This window comes from Vanessa tameamea, chromosome 15, assembly GCF_037043105.1.
Source record: "Vanessa tameamea isolate UH-Manoa-2023 chromosome 15, ilVanTame1 primary haplotype, whole genome shotgun sequence".
NCBI lineage: Eukaryota > Metazoa > Arthropoda > Insecta > Lepidoptera > Nymphalidae > Vanessa > Vanessa tameamea.
The window spans coordinates 7,181,661-7,201,297 of NC_087323.1; the positions used below are offsets into that span (position 1 = coordinate 7,181,661).

The following is a 19,637-nucleotide window of genomic DNA, read 5'->3' on the forward strand; positions in this document are numbered from 1 at the left end:
GATATTATTAGTAGAATGTACAGTTGCACGATGTACTTATATCTTAGGCATTTCCTTGATCGAAATCGACGAGAAACGATACTGGACCCATATCAAATCAAACCTCATAATATCAACCAATGATATTGATTATTCGACGCTTTTTATTTTTAAATTATCACGACTAAATATTTCTTTACGATTGCGTTTACGACCGCGTCGGGTTTCATTAATCGCGGCCATATTTCAAAAGTATAAAATAAGAGCAATTAAAGGGTTCATAACTGAGAAAGTAAATGGCCGCATTCTCTTACAAATATTTATATAGGCGAGCGAGTAAACAGTAGCGTTAAAAGCAAAGACATGCGTTTAATCCAAGACAAACAGGCTGAAAGAATTACACGAGCGGGACACAAACACCATAAATGCCTCTCAGTTCCCTGAGGGTAAACAGGAGAGCGGTGCGAGTAAAGTGAGGTAATCCCTCCTAGCTCAGACCGTACAACGGCTTTTAAGGCGAAGCACCGCGGGTTCAAAATGTAAATGACTTGCTTAGAAACTCTCAACTGGATTAAGATGTAATCTGCATATGTATGATATCATAAACTGTTACGTCGAAGAAATACTTTCACGCTATGTCTTCTAAATAATAACTTTAAATTTGAATTATGAATAAGGTTTAATGTTAATACTTTCATAATTTTAAATATTCTACAAAGTATTTATAGTGAAATTCGCATATGCACTTAAACATAGTTTTAGGCGAAGACAAGACAAGACGGATATATACATATCTATCTAGGTTTTTTTTTAATTTTTTGACGTTTTGCTATAAACTTGATGAAAGAATTTTAAGAGCAAAGGAAGAAAAGAGATGGTGAATTAAAAAGTGCAATTGTAAAATAATAATCTCAAAAAAATAATATAAATAACTCTGCCTTAACTGATGTGTTCCCTGAAATGTAAAAATGGGCATGCGTCATACACTTCACGTCGCAGTTCTGCCGCTAATTACGACTCCACCTCGTCCTTCAGCCAGATAAGTAGAAAAGGGATACGATGATATGCGCAATCATTTGTCATCCACGTCCTATTATTTTCAAGGCGACATCTTTGTTGATGGTAACCATGGTAACGAACTACTCTATGTGTAGATGGAATACGATTAATTTGTATTACTTTTTGCCTTTTATAAAGTCTAAACTTCTCTCATTTTATAATAATTTTCGATATTCGCGTATTATAAGAATATTAATATTAATTATAGCTAAGTTTAATAGGTCGAGTGTGTAAAAGTATGAAATCGATACTAAAGTTCTTTAACGAAGTAAATTTTCTCCTTATCACGGTACATCCTTATTTGTTAAGCGAACAACTACAGTAAAGTCTTGAACTAACCAACTTGTAAGAAGTTAATTTACAGCCAATTACTTCCGTGCTAAGCTAGTCTTGACATGTTGAGTGCGCACTACAATACTATTCCGCGTTTAATTATAAAATACATTTTATAGGAAATATATATATAATTTAATATTATGGTAATTACGATACAATAAACGACGTTTCTTTATGACTATTTGTGCCTTTTTTTAAGTTATTAAAAATGGAGGCGTATTATTTAACCAATCCTTATATCGCCAATGCACCATCGACTTTGGTAACTTAGATGTTGTCTCCTGTGCCTGTAGTTACACTGGCTCACTCACCCTTCAAAACGGCACACGGCACAAAGCCCTATCACCTAAGTATCTACGTATTAAAAAAAAGTAATCTACAATAATAAATTAAAAGTATAAAACGATATACATTTACAAACACTTAAAGATAAAAATCATTCAATATAAATAATAACTGTGAAAGTCTTTTTTCATTAGTCTAATAGAAACAACTAACAAATGTGGATTAGTAAGGATTTATCCAGTGAGGAGTTTTCTATTGATACATCAATGCCATTAGGTCTGAATAATGGCAGAGATTTATAATTCAAGCACCTATCTGAGTCACTTCCAATTACGTGAAAATATATTACAAATAAATATATTGTGTTAAAGAAGAAAAATAATACACCGATATTTATTTTTAATATGACATCTTCGACGCTTGCTTTAAAACGACAAAGTTTCCATAATGGCCAAAAACTGAGCAAAGAAAACAGATGCCACAGACAGTTGGAAACAACTAGTACAGAGTTGTTTTATAAAAAGTTAGCTTTTAAAACAAAGATATAAATCAATAGAAGAGTTTAGAGGAAACGTAAGGCGGAAATTTACGATGATGGTTCATTCTGGTCTCGAGATAAATCTATGTAGATAGTACATAGCTTTGTTGTAGATTTTAGGGCAACGCTAATCACTTGGGGAGGTGAGGCTCACTGGGGTGATTTAGGAGACTGAAGGGATGTCGGGTAGAATCTACAACCTCTAGACGGGAAACGTAGAGCTACCAATTTACATCAAATCTACTAAGTACACGTAGCAGAAGTAAGCTGGGTGATTACATTTTGAATTCTGTACTAAATACATTAAAGTTCCTCTTCTTGTTTACTCATATATAATACAGTTAATAAATACTTCATGCAAATATTTATTTTCAACAATAAATATACGCGTCAACGACATATTCATAGTGGGTTTCGATCTTTACACATTTAATAATAATATATTAAATTACATATAAATTAAAAAACTAACTTTTTCACTCAGTTTATAAAGTTTTTAATTGAGCAATTGTAAGATAAGGCAACTGAGAAGATTCTATTATGTACACAAAATTACGTAAATATATCAAAGGAAGGGTTACATTTTTTGTTGGATGAAATCGTTACGCTTCGATCGGTATCCAATTTACTCAGAAGAGGCCACCATCCGGTACCTGTCTTTGTCGCATGGTCACGCTCGCACTGAAGTCCGTTTGTATACGTAATAGATTCTCATCTGTGTACTTTCTAATTAAAATATTTCAGATAATATAAAAAAGACGCTATTAACTTTGATGAAAATAAATTGGATTGCATGGGACCTTTGACTCTTGCTTCAGAGTTGTCAGATGTTGATGTGGAATAACGGTGTGACTTGACGTTCAAAAACTAGATCGTTCGAACGGTAATTTGTACTCCAGATATTAATTGATAAGAAACAGATTGATCGATTTGTATATTAAATTTAAGGTAGCAGCTACTTTAAAAATTGAATTACGGATCTTTAATATTTTTAAATAATCGCATCGAGATTTCTGATTATGCTGCCTGTAGATTCAATGATTTTTGCAGAGATTAATTTGATAGGTTCGTTTTATCGATACAGAAGCCAATATTATATTTAAAATACCAAGTGCATTATTTAAACATTTTTTCTTATCTTAGCTTAAATAAAGTTTTTAACATCGAAATTCATAAAAATATCCAAATTTCACGTAAGATATTAAATATCTTTTTTACATCCGATAAGAATTTTTCGACTGGTTAGTATAAAAAGAAATAAAAACACAATTATATTCCAAATTCGAAAATCGCACGAAATTCTTAAGAGCAAACGAATAATATATTATATGGTACGTATTTATTGTTTAAATAATCAGAGACATTGAACAAGCACTTTAGAATGTGAAGCAAAAAGTAACATTAACATAGTTACCGAGTCAGGCTGGCCACTTAGAGCAACACTACTTAATACAGCAAAAACAATAGCAAGTAAACGTTCCACACAGCTACTTACTACCATTTGCCTACTTATCTGAGTTACTTAGCCGGCTTTCTCAGTTTATAGGTTGCTGTTCCTTGTTCGGATTGTGTATTTTGCGAGTCTTTATTAACATAACCATCATAGAATTATAAAATATTGGAAGGTGATACGTATCAGTTCAATTTTTAACACAAAATCTAACAAAGTAAATAAATAATAAATAAATATTGGACAACATCACATATATTACTCTGATCCCAATGTAAGTAGCTAAAGCACTTGTGTTATGGAAAATCAGAAGTAACGACGGTACTACATACACCCAAGACAACATAGAAAACTAATGAGCTTTTTCTACATCGACTCGGCTACGAATCGAACCCAAGACCTCGGAGTAGCGTATCCATGAAAACCGGTGTACACACTACTCGACCACGGAGGTCGTCACAAAGGCCGAAACGTCGAAACATGCTTTGATTTAACTGAACACAAATACACACAAAGACACATAGACGTACGTACACTAACAAATGAAGGTAAAAAATAAACAAAACGTATTCTAAGATTAACAATTTATATTTGTACCTACTTTATTAATATAAAGCTCTTCAACAATAATATAGAAAACGATGTCGGAAAAATCGAGATTTGAAAAGCATTCATATCAATATACAATATCTCCATACGTCTGTATGCTCGCATATCGAGTTAGGATATTCAGCTGATACGATACAAACTAAATCCAGCTTTCTTAGATAAGGCCGGCTCAATGCAGCTCAGCTTGACAAATGGTTGCGCCTGTGAGGTCAAGACTACAACGAGACTCCCGACATACTCGAGAAATGAAACTATATAAACGTATAAATATTGTATATGTTATAAGTTTATAGTATACTATTAAATGAAGGTAATCTTTGAATTATTTTTAGTCTCCGTCGCATTTTATCGCATTTGTGGCGAGCACTTAAGAAGATGAAGTATTTCTGTATTGCTTTTTGTTCAAGTTTATTGTGAATGCAATAAAAAATTAACTTTTCTGTGTATAATATTTATACATATATAAGCGATTATAGTGGTATATGATTTTTGGAAATGAATAGTCGATCGGGACATTTTTATCGGTACAGAGGATAGACCAAATTTGGCAGGATTAAAAGGATTCATAACCCTCTAAAGCACTTACGTGAGAAAGAGATAGCAATATTTTCAGACATGTAAACTTATTTGTTTTGTTGAACATCTAAGCATCAACTTGCAAGTAATTTATTCTTTCTTTCAGTATTTTTTATTTGAAACTAATTTTCGGACACAATAGCTTGTCTCAAATTACATGACAATGACAATCTTTTAAACTTCTTGAATTGATTTTATAAGATAATATAATTGACAATTGTCATGACAATGTTAGCCACACTCCGCGTGACTAATATACCAGTTATTTTTAAAAAGTTCCCAGACCGTTACAGAAATGTAATAAACAGCTAAGCGATAGACCCACCAGGAAGCATATAACGTATTAATATAATGCATATAACGTAGCCATTTAAGTTACAGTTTTTATTATTACGTTTAACAAAAAAACATTATCAATTGAGTTTAGAACGATTATCTTTTTTAAAAAAACTATCAATATAAAAGATTTAACTTTATTATTCAACAAAAAATTCCAAATTGCATTTAAACCTATGTTACATATATATACTTATTATTAGAAAATTATAAGGTAAAATCTACATTCCGAACCGGTGGTAGCTTTACTTTAAATAGTTTGTTAAATGACGATTCAAAAGTGCTTATAAAAGCCTACTTGAATAAAGTATATTTTGATTTTGTTTTTATTTTATCGAAATGGGTTCTTTATAATTAAAAAAAATGAGTTCCATTTCCAAAAAAAAATGTTTTTTTTTTTAAAACGCAATTTTAGTCTAAGATAGGACTTTATGATGGTCCACCTGGGTGAGTACTACCCACTCATCAATTCGATCTCTATTTAAAGGGTGCTTGTACCAGCATAACTACAGACATACTCGTAAGGGATATACCATCTTAGATTTCATGGTTGATAGCTGATGGATTGGTTTATACTTATCGAGCTGCCAATTCCCATGGGCGGCGACGACCACTTATTGTTATCATGTGGTCTAATTTCTTATACATATTTAAAAAAAAAAATTCATATTAAGAAACAATTAAATTTTTACAAACTGAAATCTAGGAAAATGAATCCTAGGAAATATGTTGTTTTTAAAATGTACACATTGCCTAGATATAGGGTCGAATCTATTCGAAAGATTTTGAATACAGAAACGAGGTAAATATAAGTTACTGGGATTTTCCCAGAGATTTTAGCTAGCAGTCCCAAGTTGGGAAGATAAGTATTTTGGGAAGCATCGATATCCGTTCTCATCGGACTATAATAAAGCATCTGCGTATACGTATTCTAAAAATATCATCATACATAAAAAAATTCAGCTCAAAAAAGATTTTACATATTTTTTACAACAATACATATTATACTTTTATTTTTAAATTTTAATTGACATAGTTGGTCATAAAAATGGCATCTATAATATTGTTTTTAAGCAATAATTTAATTTAATAGTACTCGTATATCGTGTTTATTGACAACTTATAACAAGCGGAAAGCTAATACAGGTTCTCGTGCAATGTTTTCCCAAGATACATAGCTGGTATGGAGTACACGACAAGGCTATGTTAGTGTAACCCGTTTGACCTCGCTTTATTTCGTATTTTAATTCATTAGTAACTTTAGAGCTGCAGAAGCAACTTCTGAAACTGATTGTAATCTCCATACGTGAATCTGTTAACAATTAATATTAGTCTCGAAGTATACGTTTAGTTAAATCGCTAGTTTATTAAATATCTAAAAAAGTCATTTTCCAGAAAAAAAAACGTAATCTCGGAATATTAATGATAATTCCATATAATATTAATAATTAATCAATCCACGTAATAATTTGAATGTAAAATATTACTAATGAATATTTTAATATATTTTCGGCGGTAATCCCAGGAGATTAAAACGACTAATCATTAGATTGCATGTTTCTCAAATTATTTTCTCACCTAATGTTACCTACGGTTGGTTTATAAAAAAACATATAAGAAACAGTTATGTGAGAATTAAAAAGATTGTGCGCCTTGATAAAACGTTTTCTTACTTAAGTTAATCTTATTTTAAAGACGTATCATAATATAAATTACAAATCAGGAAATGTCTGTCAGAAGTATCGACATCAATTTATTAAGAACATATGAATGAGCATATTTGGCAACAGTTTGGCCTTCATTTAAGTGTAAAAAGTCAATTAGAAAAAATGTACCCAACCGTCCAATCACAATGGCTTGACGGTCGTCGGTCGCGTTCCATTCCACACACAATGTACAAATTATAAACAGTTCACTTGCCTCAATACGCGGACTCGCATCGCTTCCTGTGGCACCCATTGTCACTTTTCAATACAACAACTTTTATTGAAATGATACTAGATCGTGGCTTCGCACCAGAATAGACGGCGGCCATTTTATTTGTGGGTTCGTGCGACATTGTCGTACCCAATTTCAATTACAACGATTTCCGTTCCGTATCAAAAGAACGGTACGGATGTCAACGAAATGTTTGCGAACGCTTTCGTTACAATATGTGTGCGGTATTACAATAGCGATTTACAATCGATTTATGGTGACAAATTCAGGCCAACCCTTAATAATTGCTATTAACGTTTGGTTACCTTATTCAACTATTCTATTATAATCGTAGGAAGTCATCCTTTATACCTGGAACCAAAAAAAAAACAAATTAGTGTTGTAACTAGGAGTATAATCAATTATTATAAGTGTAATGATAGATAGAGTAAGACCTTTTTTTTTGACATAATTCAAAGTAAAATATAATTGTAGACATGGCTTTAATATTGGGGCAGATGTTAACATTTTTTTATATAGTTATATTATAATGCCAAAAATGTTGAATTGCCGTAAGATTTTTTTACAGGAAGTATTTAGAGTTTAAAGGACACAATATTATAAGATACGTCTTAAATGAGATCGTATATAAAATGTTATGTCATTCATATATGACGTAACCAATACTTTTTAATTTCAGAACATAAACAGAATAATCGTAAATAAGAAATTAAACTATAAGGGAACTGCAATCTTTCGAGTACCGACTGCGTAATATACAAATTCTATTATCCCTGTCATATAAGTATAGCTTCTTTAAAATTATTTTATCTAACAAGATCTAAAGCAATTTATCATTTTTATATCTAGCAAGGTAAATTTGATGTACCTCGATATAACAATACAACAATAAGATATAGCCGTGCGTTGGCGTCCTCGGATATTCTAAGCATTTATCGACAAATAATTAACATGCATGCAATGTTAGATGTTAGTACTTGGGTTGTCGTTATGAGCTATAACTCGGTGTAGTCTTTCGATCATTATACATATGTAATAACTATTACTGTTCATTCACAGCGATGATCGAAGGAGGTCACTGAACTCCCTCTACCGTTATCTATGGTCGGGGACTGTTTTTGCACCAGTTGTAATTAGAAAAAGTAAATACGTTGTATTAAATGCGTAACGTAATAAATTGTAAGACGATGATATAACTTAATTAATATTTGCTTGTGTGCGAAAAATGGTCTTCCGTAGTGAGTTCGTTGTAATTACGCTCTTTTTTTTCGCATTAACTTTATTAATAATTAATTGACTCTTTACGAGTCGGAAAAAAATGAAGTGGGTAATAACTTTGTCATGTTAATATTTTTTCTACAGCGACATGACTTCATTTAATATCTTATAATTATAAAACCCAATTATCTTTTTTGATATTGTTTTATAATGATGTCAATATTCTATTTTTATGTTAGAAATATTCTCTCTCGCCAGTATTTCGATTATGTAAGATATTTCATAAATTTATAAATGTAAGCCAATTTTACTAATTAAGTGTTTAACTTAACTTTAATTGACTTACATTAAGTACTTAATTAATTGCATGTCATTTTATATATATAAATTATATATTTTTTTAAATCGTCTTTAATAATTTTACTAATGAAGTATATTTTGTCGTATTTTAAAATCGTTTAAAATTTGTATTTTAAATTATAATTCATGCCGTAACTGCCTGTAAATAAAATTACCTAAAATGTTTAATTAAGTGAGTGTTATTGAAAGGTAATAAATAAATATAAGATGACAACATCGTTTATAAAGATCATGGCTAGAAATCAAAACTAAACTCTCCTTTTCTTCGCTATTGTCGGGTAAGGCTTAGGACAATGACCGACGTTGATTAGTACTCAAAGCGCAAATAAAACGTGCACTTTACTTATACCTAATGATTGTCAAGTAATAAAAACGAAGACCATACAATGTACGCGAGCGTTTGTACAAAAACAAGTTCCGAAGCTGTTCAATAACAAAACGTTCAGCGATGAATTTCGATACTATAGATTAAATTGGTAAGTCGATTCAGGGTGTGTTCAAAATTAGGAGACAAATTACAGAACATGTTCTAAACTGGTCAACTTGTACTTTGATCACCCGACACACATAAAACGTAATGGTAGCCATCAATTTTGATAATACTCCAGCCTTTTTAATAAAGCCGCTATTTGCCCAACGTGGCGTAGTACGGAAAGATTAATAAAGTAAATCATTGTAAGCCGGTCAAATTAAACCTAAAACAAACGTACTCATACAAAGCCTGGCAATTTAAAGCCTTAATTAAAATAAAACCTTCGCATAATTTATGCAACGTTGCGTAAATGCTGCGAGGCGCAACAATAAGAATAATTCATTCCAAACTAAACGTCACATAAAGTCGTGGGCGAAGAGGACAGCTCGAAAAAAAAAAACAAAATCTTTTTTTTTTTTTTAATTTAAGGAACAGACAGTGAACAAACACAGCTGGCGGAATGCAAAACAATGTAAGGGAAGGAACCCACATGTTAAAAGCAACTACCTAAAGAGACACAACATACATTGCTTTCGTTAAGTTATTTATGAATCGCTGAATATTTTGGCGAACGCGAAATAAAACAATCTAGAAATCGTATCAGATTTTCGAATTTTATAATTTGAATGTAGAATTCAGTTATTTATTTGTATATTGTTCATTTAAAAAAAAAACATGAAATGTGTATCAAATATAACAATTCATATTATTATTTCATCTGTTTGTTAAAAGTCGTTTGCTGTTGTTAATGTCGATACATATTTATATATGTCAATGTTCTGTTGTGGACTTGGAACTTTTTGTACGTCTAACAAAATAAAGTACGGACGGACGACAGAGTCCGATTACAGCGATACCACTGCGATATCAGATAACTTATCTGGAGCTCGGAAAGGAAATGCACTGTTCAAGATGTATTATTGTTGTGACTATTGCCTACCATAAACATTGGCCACGAGTCCTTAATTAACAACAAGCGGAAATGTCTTAAAGAACCATAATTATATTCCGAAAATTAATACATACAAAAAATATACACATTATTTCAAAAAATGTATTATCGTTTTGTTTCTTCGACAATGATTTTAAAAACGGCTTCAAATTCATCGTGTTGGTACAACACCAATAACTTCGTTTCGATTTGGAAACAATATCAGTTTACAAGTTTCACGGGGGCGGGGCCGTATTTATAGTTTGTCCGCTTTCCTTTCCGCACCCGCTTACGCCGCCTCTGTGTTCTTGCTCTCCTATAAATATGTCCGATTAACACGATTAACGACCGAAAGAACAATATTTAAGAGTCAATTATACATAAACATGTACGGACGCCCGGCGTGGCTCGCATAAAATCGAGCTAATAGCCGTTTAGATGGCAACACTTAACAGCAGGAAGCCTTGTTGAAGGTCTGTGGTATTCACGCCGCGGGCGCCCGAGTTCGGGCCTGTTTACGACACTTCGGCTGTTTCCCGTGATTGAATTAACCACAAATTAAAATACACGTGAAACAATATTTATAGAGACGATTTAATATTATTCATCATTCCAAATGCTGCATTGAAAAGTCCATGTTTGTGTCCATCGTTTTATTATTTATTGCCTTCTAAGAATGCTACCGTAGATATTAAAAGTTGCATATGAACAAGACTATATTCAGTTATATTACAAACGAAATTCAAACAATGAAATAAAAATGAAATAAATTCAAATGAAAGATATCAGCAGCTATTGTGTAATGCGATATTTTTACGACTTAAGAAGCCATATGAATCCGACAATGCATTGAGGTGTCGTCTTTTAAAACTGCAAACAGTACGTAAAATCTGCTGCGGTGACTCACTTTCACGAATGACTGCGTCTACTTTTACATTTCATTTTACTTTACCTAATTAAATTTATTTCTACGTTGTTGAAATTTTTGTGATTAATTCGAAATAACGCGAAAAACCCGATTTGAAGGTCACATATATAAGTAATAGCCTATTAATGGGTCCTATGCTGGGGAAAGGCCTCCTCTCCGTTTGGAGCAAAAGCTTACTCCACCACGCCACTCTAATGCCGTTTGGTGGATACACATGACAGATTCTCATCCACCACGAGCACGATATGAATTATAAATTCAAAATTAAGGACTTGATTTTCGTGGTGCTTGACCCAGGTTTAAACTCAGAATCATCGATTAAGCTTCACGATTTGTAACCACTGGATCATCACAGCTTTTCTCGCGTACCGCGTATATTTTTTTCCGAAATAACAGAGAAATGTATAGTCTGACAAATTCGATACTCAACGGAATCACTGAAAGCAAGTTGTCTCGTAAATATTTAAAAAAGGCTCAAAGACGTGTCAAATCATGAAGCGGGAGTCCTCTTCAAAGAACGTATCCGAACACGTCAATTTGTTTACGAATTACGCATAAATTCGTCCCCGAAGACAAGACATCTCGTGCGGCGATCGCTGTTGCGACATTTCAATAAAATTTACGATTGTGACTTAAATGGTGTGTTCAATGGACAAAAAATGTACCGACATATCCCGCTTTATTTTAGATTCTCGACTTCGTTAAAATTTCTGTCTAAAGATAATAAACCTGTCTATGCGTCGCTTCTAAACAGCAATGAAGTGGATGAATTATTGATACGGTTAATTAAATGTTTGTTCAAAGTATATTATTGAAGTTTGATTTATATTTTATGTACAGAATAACTCGACGACTCGCTCGACGGGAGTGTTTTTATTTCGTTACAGTTACGAAGAAATGTTTCTCATGGCAATTTTTACATCTACTCTTAATTTACGACATAGGTACTCTATAAACGATAACATTTAAATTGTTAATATTTTTTGTTCGAAGAAACGTACGGGCGTCAAAAAGACAATTTAAAAGTTTTATATTCGTATATTGCGTGGGTTACGATTTGATTGCATCGTTATTTCTAAAACAAAATAAGAAACTTACAAAAAGTGACCTTAGCGAGTGTAGAGGATTAAAATAAAGAGGTTATTTGACAAGGTGGTTTAAAGGTTAAAACTAAACTATACATTAAATGGTTATTATTTTTAAAACGTTTTAATGTTCTTTATATTGAAATTAATACTAGTTATTATTAACTTTATTAACTATTGTTAGTTACAGCTGCGTAATTTTATATGAAATATTCATTGTAATAACAGTCGGGCTATTTCAGGTTGTAAAGGTTATTCCAGATTAGTTATAAATTAAACTTACGCTATTTTCTGATTGTACAAAAAACGTTAACGATTATTTAAATTGTTTGTTATTTTTAAACAAGTTGAATGGAAATTATAATTTATTTCGGGTGATATTGTAGCTTGTTTGTGTTACTAAAATTAACGGAGAGTGGCATAGCCAAATGCACGCAACATTGATATGTGTTATTGGCCATGACAGCTGAGTCTAAGAGACGGATCGCCCGACACCCCTATCGGTATTTTTGTCACACTACTGTTGACTGTCTACCAATTTCTCGTGTTTACTCAGATGAATCGGAATTTCGAATTTAGACCTACCTACTGTTGCTATTCGATTTTCACTACTCGCTTCGAAGTTTTCGTATACTTTTGTAATTATTATTACCTATATATAATATATATCTATCTATAGGTTTTGTAAATTTATATGGATAAATGTTTTTGTAATATTTAAGGTTATCTGAGCACTGCCAATAGATGTCTTACAAAAAAATTACGCTATGTAAATTATAAAAAGAAATCCGTGATATTTTAATTCTAAAGTGATCAAAAATATTAACATATTTAGAAAAACATTAACCTCATAAATATATGCAATCGTATTAATGTATCCAATTCATATTTAAAACACAATTTATTAATAATACAATGTAATATTTATGACCACTTTATAGTAAATTATGATACCATTTAATATGCAGAGACCATCAAATTTTTATTTCACAAAATTTACCTTTCAATTTAAAAACAACAACGTAACTAAATTTTATTCTTTACTGCGGTCTTCATTTTAAATACAACACTTAAAACTCTCAGCGTTTAACATAAAAAATTGTTATAAAGAGGCATATTTCATTATTTTTTTCCTCTAAAACAACAGGGTGCCTCATGTTTTTTGTAAGTAGGACCAACTGTGTCGCGGCCTACGCGAGCCCCTATGATCGTTCACACTTTAAGTGGCTTTACAGTAGTGATATATACCTACTCAAGCTATTATTGGAACTTCTAGGAAGGCGGAGACCTTATAAAAACTGTTACTTCTCAAGTTGTTCTTCGATACGATCATACATATTTAAATTTCAAATTTCATTGATGTAGCGTAGCGGCTCGCCTTGTGTACCAATATATCATTACATATTTATATTCATATTTCGGTTTAAATTGAAACTTTGTTTTTTAAGAAAGTGTGTTATCATAAATTAAAATAGCGATCATTCAAGTTTTTGACATACTTTCACCTTGTATCGACACCTCTAGGAATTTTGATCACAGCGTCTTAGATTCGAGCTCACGATAACTGACGGTCCCCCATCAATTTCGTACAAAATATTTGGTGAGATCGAAAGATTTTTTTTATGGGTTTCAAAAGATTAATGTTAAGATAAAAAAGATTTGGGGCGTCTAAGACGATGAGGAATTTAAGGAAGACAATAAATTTTAACACCTTATTTGCTTTGTGTAAAAATAAACGAACCGGTCGTAAGGACATTGTTTTTTTACAACGTTATGAACAGTGAATGATTAATTAGACAGAAAATACTCTCCCCACTTATGATCATTTGCCCACCCCTTTATTTTATAAGCTCGCATGTTGCGTATACGCAACGACTTGGCCCCGCCTATCACGGACATCCTACTGTGCTTTGTTTAAAATTACGAAATTGCCGATGCGTGAAGCATCATTTTACTCAGTGAAATATTATATTACAATAGCTTCTTTAAAATTACGCATAATAAACAATTTCCATAGAAAGTATACTATATTATTGTCTTAATTCGAATAAGAGTAATTATTTATGACTTAACATTTTTTTTTGTATTGTTTGACCGATAGCTATTTTACTCGCTAGTAGGAACTTCGACGGTGTAATTATTTGTTCGAAAATTTTAGTTACGAAGTTAGTCAACATCCCAACGAGAGCGATTAGTTGATCGGACGTTCGAGTCTCAAAACGAAATTTACGAGCATTAAAACTATCTCCATTTCATCACTGTGCTGGGCTTAGTCTATAGAGGGCAGCTGCTTTTAATCGAATCCCAATCAACTCACAAATGATATTAAATAGTTTACTGGAGTATTAAATATGTAATCAAAACTGCCGCCGCGCTCAAACTGTTACTCTAGTTCGTATTTTATAATAATACGAACGGACTTTTTTTTTCAACTTGCCTTAATGAAACTTTATCGTAACATTTTGTGTATAGAATATCACAATAATCCAGTCCATTGTAAATAACGGTACTTTTAATCACTCTTTTAAAATAGAAAAACAAAAGCTATTCGTTATTTATAAATACGTAGACATGTATAGAGTTTAATTTATTGTATAGACGTAAAAGTGTCCGGTAACATTCCTACGTGTTAGTCCTCATTAAACGCTACACCCTCTTTGGAAGTTATCAAAACGTGATTTATAGATCGCATGATGTCATTGATAGAACAATGTGGATGTCCAAAAGGTTGATTTGATAAAGTCGTAGATTTTATTAGTATTAAAACGTCCCCATTAACGATAAGCCAAAACGACGAACCATTAGATAGCGTGCATGTTTGATTGATCGTCAGCTGAGATAAAGAGGAGAGGGCCATTAATTTGTTATTTACCAACCCAACGGGGCCCGTAGGTGTCGCTTGTGGAAGAAACGGTGATGTCAAAAATCGGACAGCGACACAATGGCATTCAGGATTAAAAGCGAAGTTATGTACCAGTAGCGGGGCATCATTTATCAGGACAAGTCTTCCGCTGTCGAATACGAATGTTAATAATTTTGAATTTGTTCATTTGACTTATAAGGATGGCGATAGATAAGACAGTTGAAGCTCGAAATATGATCATTTTATTAAAATAAAAGCAATATTTTAAGTCACTTCCACTGTTATATTAATAATTCAACAATGATAAAATACACTCAAAAGTGGTACTTTATATCCGAGTCCCTTTATTTAAATAAATATTGAAAATTTTCGTAATGTAAGAAATAATCTTTCCTGAGTAAGTTATTTTTCGGAAGCCTAAGAGGCTTATTTATCAAAGATATTTTTTTGTATTGCTAACAATGAATTAAATTTATTTCGAATTTATTACAAAAAATAAATATTGTGCTGTTGATCGTTAACTAAGTTATATTTAAATGCGATCACAGAATACGCACGTCTTATTAATAGAAAAAACATTATAAAATAAAAAGTAATCGTATTTTTGTAATGTATATTGTAGTTTATAACAAATAATTGCGTGCGTTCTTTCACTGTAACTATTAATCTAAATAATTTAATTTTATATGATGTGAAATATTACCTATATTATACATAATATATTGTATACTTATACGTACTTTAAATCATTGATAATAATACAATATTCATAACTTTTATGTGACTAGCATACATTTAGAGCATTTAGTAAGTATGCGTAACCTGCGTAAACTCGTTAAATATTTACTATTCATGAAAATATATACCTATTTAAGAATATGATAAAAACAGGCAAAAACTGCTTGGAGGTTATTCCACTGCTCCAGTGCGGTAGCTGTACTTATAGCATTATTATAATAGGAAAAAAAACGTATTGCTTTAAATTTGTTACAATTATTCGTGAGCTAGACAAAATTGTCTTAGAACGTATATCTCATTATACGTATAGACGAAAAGGTTTTGTACAAAACGAGCTTTATTGCCGGATTGCGTGACAACAGATACTATTTTAAGTTTTGAACTAACTGTAAGTCATGTAATTTCCAATAACGACGTGTTTTTTTATTGTCAACCTCCGAATCGCTGAGTCTATCCAATAAATAATGTTCACGTCACATTTATATTAAAACATTAAGTCGTTTACATTTTTATCATGATTTTATATAAACCTTAAAATATCTTGTTCAGTAATAAAAGAAATGATTTCGATTCGAGTGTTCTGTATTTTCGACTGTGTTTTGTTTCGTGCGGTAGTAATGATCTGCTTTGAGTTTATCTTTCTGTTATAAACATTGACTTTGTAATAGACAAACAAAAGGCTTTTAAATAACAGCCGACGCTTCACCCAACGATACGCATCGACTTGTAACAACTTCACACCAAAGGCGATTGTAACATCAGCTTATTACCACGAGACAAATAAATTCCATCACCTACGTTATCAAGAATCTTTAGGAGAAATCCGAAACCGTAAACATGCACGTTGAGCTCACAGTGTTAACTATTCATTCTGTGTCTCTAGAGAATATATTGAACAAAAGACGGGTTCAGCATCCGACTACACTATTTCTCACTACTTCGGTGCGATGTAATCAGAGAAGACGACGTGTCGCGCTTATTTATGTATGAACGGGGCGCGGGCGAGGGTGGGCCAAGCGCGGGATACAAACAGAATAATATTGATGACACTGAGCTACGAGGGGTCATGAATCATTAATCGTACGCTCTCGTCTACGGCTCTATTACGACTACCTTGTTGGATAAGCCACCCTTCACGAGGTGAGGTCGCAAGATACGCCGCTTACGCTTGCCTTTTTCATAAATTACGGACTCCTGTTTTATGATATGAATGCCGGCGACATTAGCAGTGCCGGTATAGGTGTTCGTAGATATTCCGCTTATAAATGTAGAAACACATTGATTAATGTTTGTATTGTGATATTATAATAGTTAAAGTCATGAATATAATTTAATAAAATGAACGGAAAGTCTGGTAATCATACATCTTTAAAACGTTCACGTTATAATCCTTCCCCTGTCGGTCCTGTATCCGGTTAGATTACAACGGATTAAAACTTCATTATATTTTTTAAACACTTATGAATTATTTCTATACATAAATTTGTCCACATATACATAACTATACATACCTAGTAGTTATATTTTTCTATTCGTAACAAAATGTTTACAACTAATTTAATATTTATTGTTCGTTTTTACATTTGTAAAGTTACAATTATAAAAAAAGAATAATGAAAATTTCTTAAGCATAAAAAGACGGCAATTTAAGTTAATTCAGTAAGCAACAGACATGGCTACTTCCAAATGAACTCGAACGTAACAAAAACGAAAACAAATCGTGAACAAAAACGCGGGTCATTTCGTTTTGGAGCCTCTCGTTTATTTTTTCTAAGCGAGGACGTGCATCCGAAACCTTGAAGTGGTTTTTTTTTATTTAAAAAAAAAGTTTAGTCAACATTTAGTGATGAAATAATATTCCAGTCGAAGTAGGTAGGAATGGAACCGAAAGAGGATATTTGAACGGTCTTAAGTTTGTAATCAAGGGTTTATAATGCGATGTTAGTTTTTACGAAACTCCATACCTTTTTACGGTTGACAAAAAATAAAGGTAACTATGGCGATGTCAGCAATGTTATTTCTGTTATACGATTAGAAAAAAAAATTAAATATCAAAACAAAAATCGTAATGAATGTTTACCTTACTAAATGTAACATCAAACAATATAAATATCTAAATAAGTCATAAGTTAATTATCTAACTTTTTCTTAGCGAGTAATCTATGGATTAGAGTCTTCCTTCCAGGATCCCACTAAAGAGTCGAGTTTACTACTGTTACTGAGTTACTGATTCCATAGCATTTTGGTATCATTTATACAAAAAAATACTATAGAATCATTTACATTAACAATAATAAACTATTACTTATTATTAACTTATGACTTACTTAAATATTGATATTAATTAATATCTATTTTGTTTGTTTTCGTAATATTGTTCATTTCGTGTTGTTTTAAAACAAAGTATTCAGTTAATCATTTTACGTATCTATTAACAAGAATAATGCAATTTTAATTGAATCAACAACAATTATTAGACTAACATGAGAAGCAAAGAATATACCATCAAGTTTCCGACTCCAGGGTCAATACATCGTTCCCAGGGCAAGGTATTCGATTGTATAATAAATCCAAAAACATTTATCTTTGCCTCTTAATATATTTAAACTTTAAGTTAAAAAAATAAACATTAATAGGTTCAGGCGATAAGGCTATTTACACACACAATAGATAAGACATATTTAATCTGTAAAAAAAGAGTAACTACTGAGTTTATTGCCGGTATTTTTTGGAAGGATCTACTTCTCGAAGCAATGGTAGCTTTACATTCGATTTAATCCTAAAAAAAGAGGATTCATAAGAGCTTATAAGAGCGAATTTGATTACAGTATATTTTATGTTTGAGTTTTCGATCAGTTAGTTTTTTTATTATATTTTTGATTCATTATACAGCAGTTATTAGTTTTGCGAAAGTTTAGTTGAATGGATATTTGGTGGATGATATTATTTTCAAGAGCAATATTTTTCTTATTTTTTTACACGAATATTTGCTTTCATCGATATGTAATAAGCAAACTTATTCATAGTGTATTATTATAATAGTTATTTTCTGTTTATGTTTGTTGACAATTATATGAATTTGGTATTATAATAACATAATGTAAACAAATTAAAACATCTTACATATGATTTATACGTGTAATTTCTTTAAATTAGTAGGTACATACTATATGAATATGTAAAATTATTCAAGAGTCCATTTGGTAACTAAGATCCTACCACAAAAGAATAAGTAATAAAACTAAAGAAAGAATAAATTCAAAGTTAGGTAACTTGAATAACATTAACTTAAAACCAACTTTAAATGTACAAAGCGTTATATATTTTACATGACAAGTCACTTACTAAACTTAAAAGTTAAATCCATATCTATAACTTAAACCTCTGAAGGTACCTCTTAAAATTCATCACGTGTACACAAACTCCGCGTACTCATCCACGGAGGCATGCTTTTAAGAAAATATAAGATAAAAAATCGGCCAAGCGTGAATTGAAGTTAAGAAGTATTAATATAAAAACTTCTTATGTAATTTACTTTTAAACTTAGTTTTAAGTACTAATTATATAATATAAATTGAAATGGGTATGATTTATTTTTACATATAACTATCTGCTTTAGGTATAAAGGTAAGAGCAGTAAGGCATTTATATAATTATTTTAAAAAATCCATAAATTCAAATTCTAGAATTCCCAAAAATGTGGAAATCTGTTAAATTTTAACACATTGTAGTATCAAAATAGAATATTCATAGAGAATATTTTATTCTTTATTCAATATGATGTATGTAAAATATGGCTTTAGTCCATTAATAATACATAAAAACTTTACATACGGAACCCAGAAAAAGAAGAAATGGAAAAACACAAACCGATATATTTAAAAAGGACACTGTTACAATGGCACACAATAAAAAAAATTGTTCTGTCGACAGTAC

General features: G+C 31.5%; 1 protein-coding gene across 1 annotated transcript in view; it reads right to left on the reverse strand.

The window, feature by feature from the left end:
• LOC113399111 (uncharacterized) overlaps positions 1-19,637 on the reverse strand; it is a 36,627-nt gene that overhangs the window by 12,087 nt on the left and 4,903 nt on the right. The gene's annotated exons all lie outside the window — the stretch shown is intronic.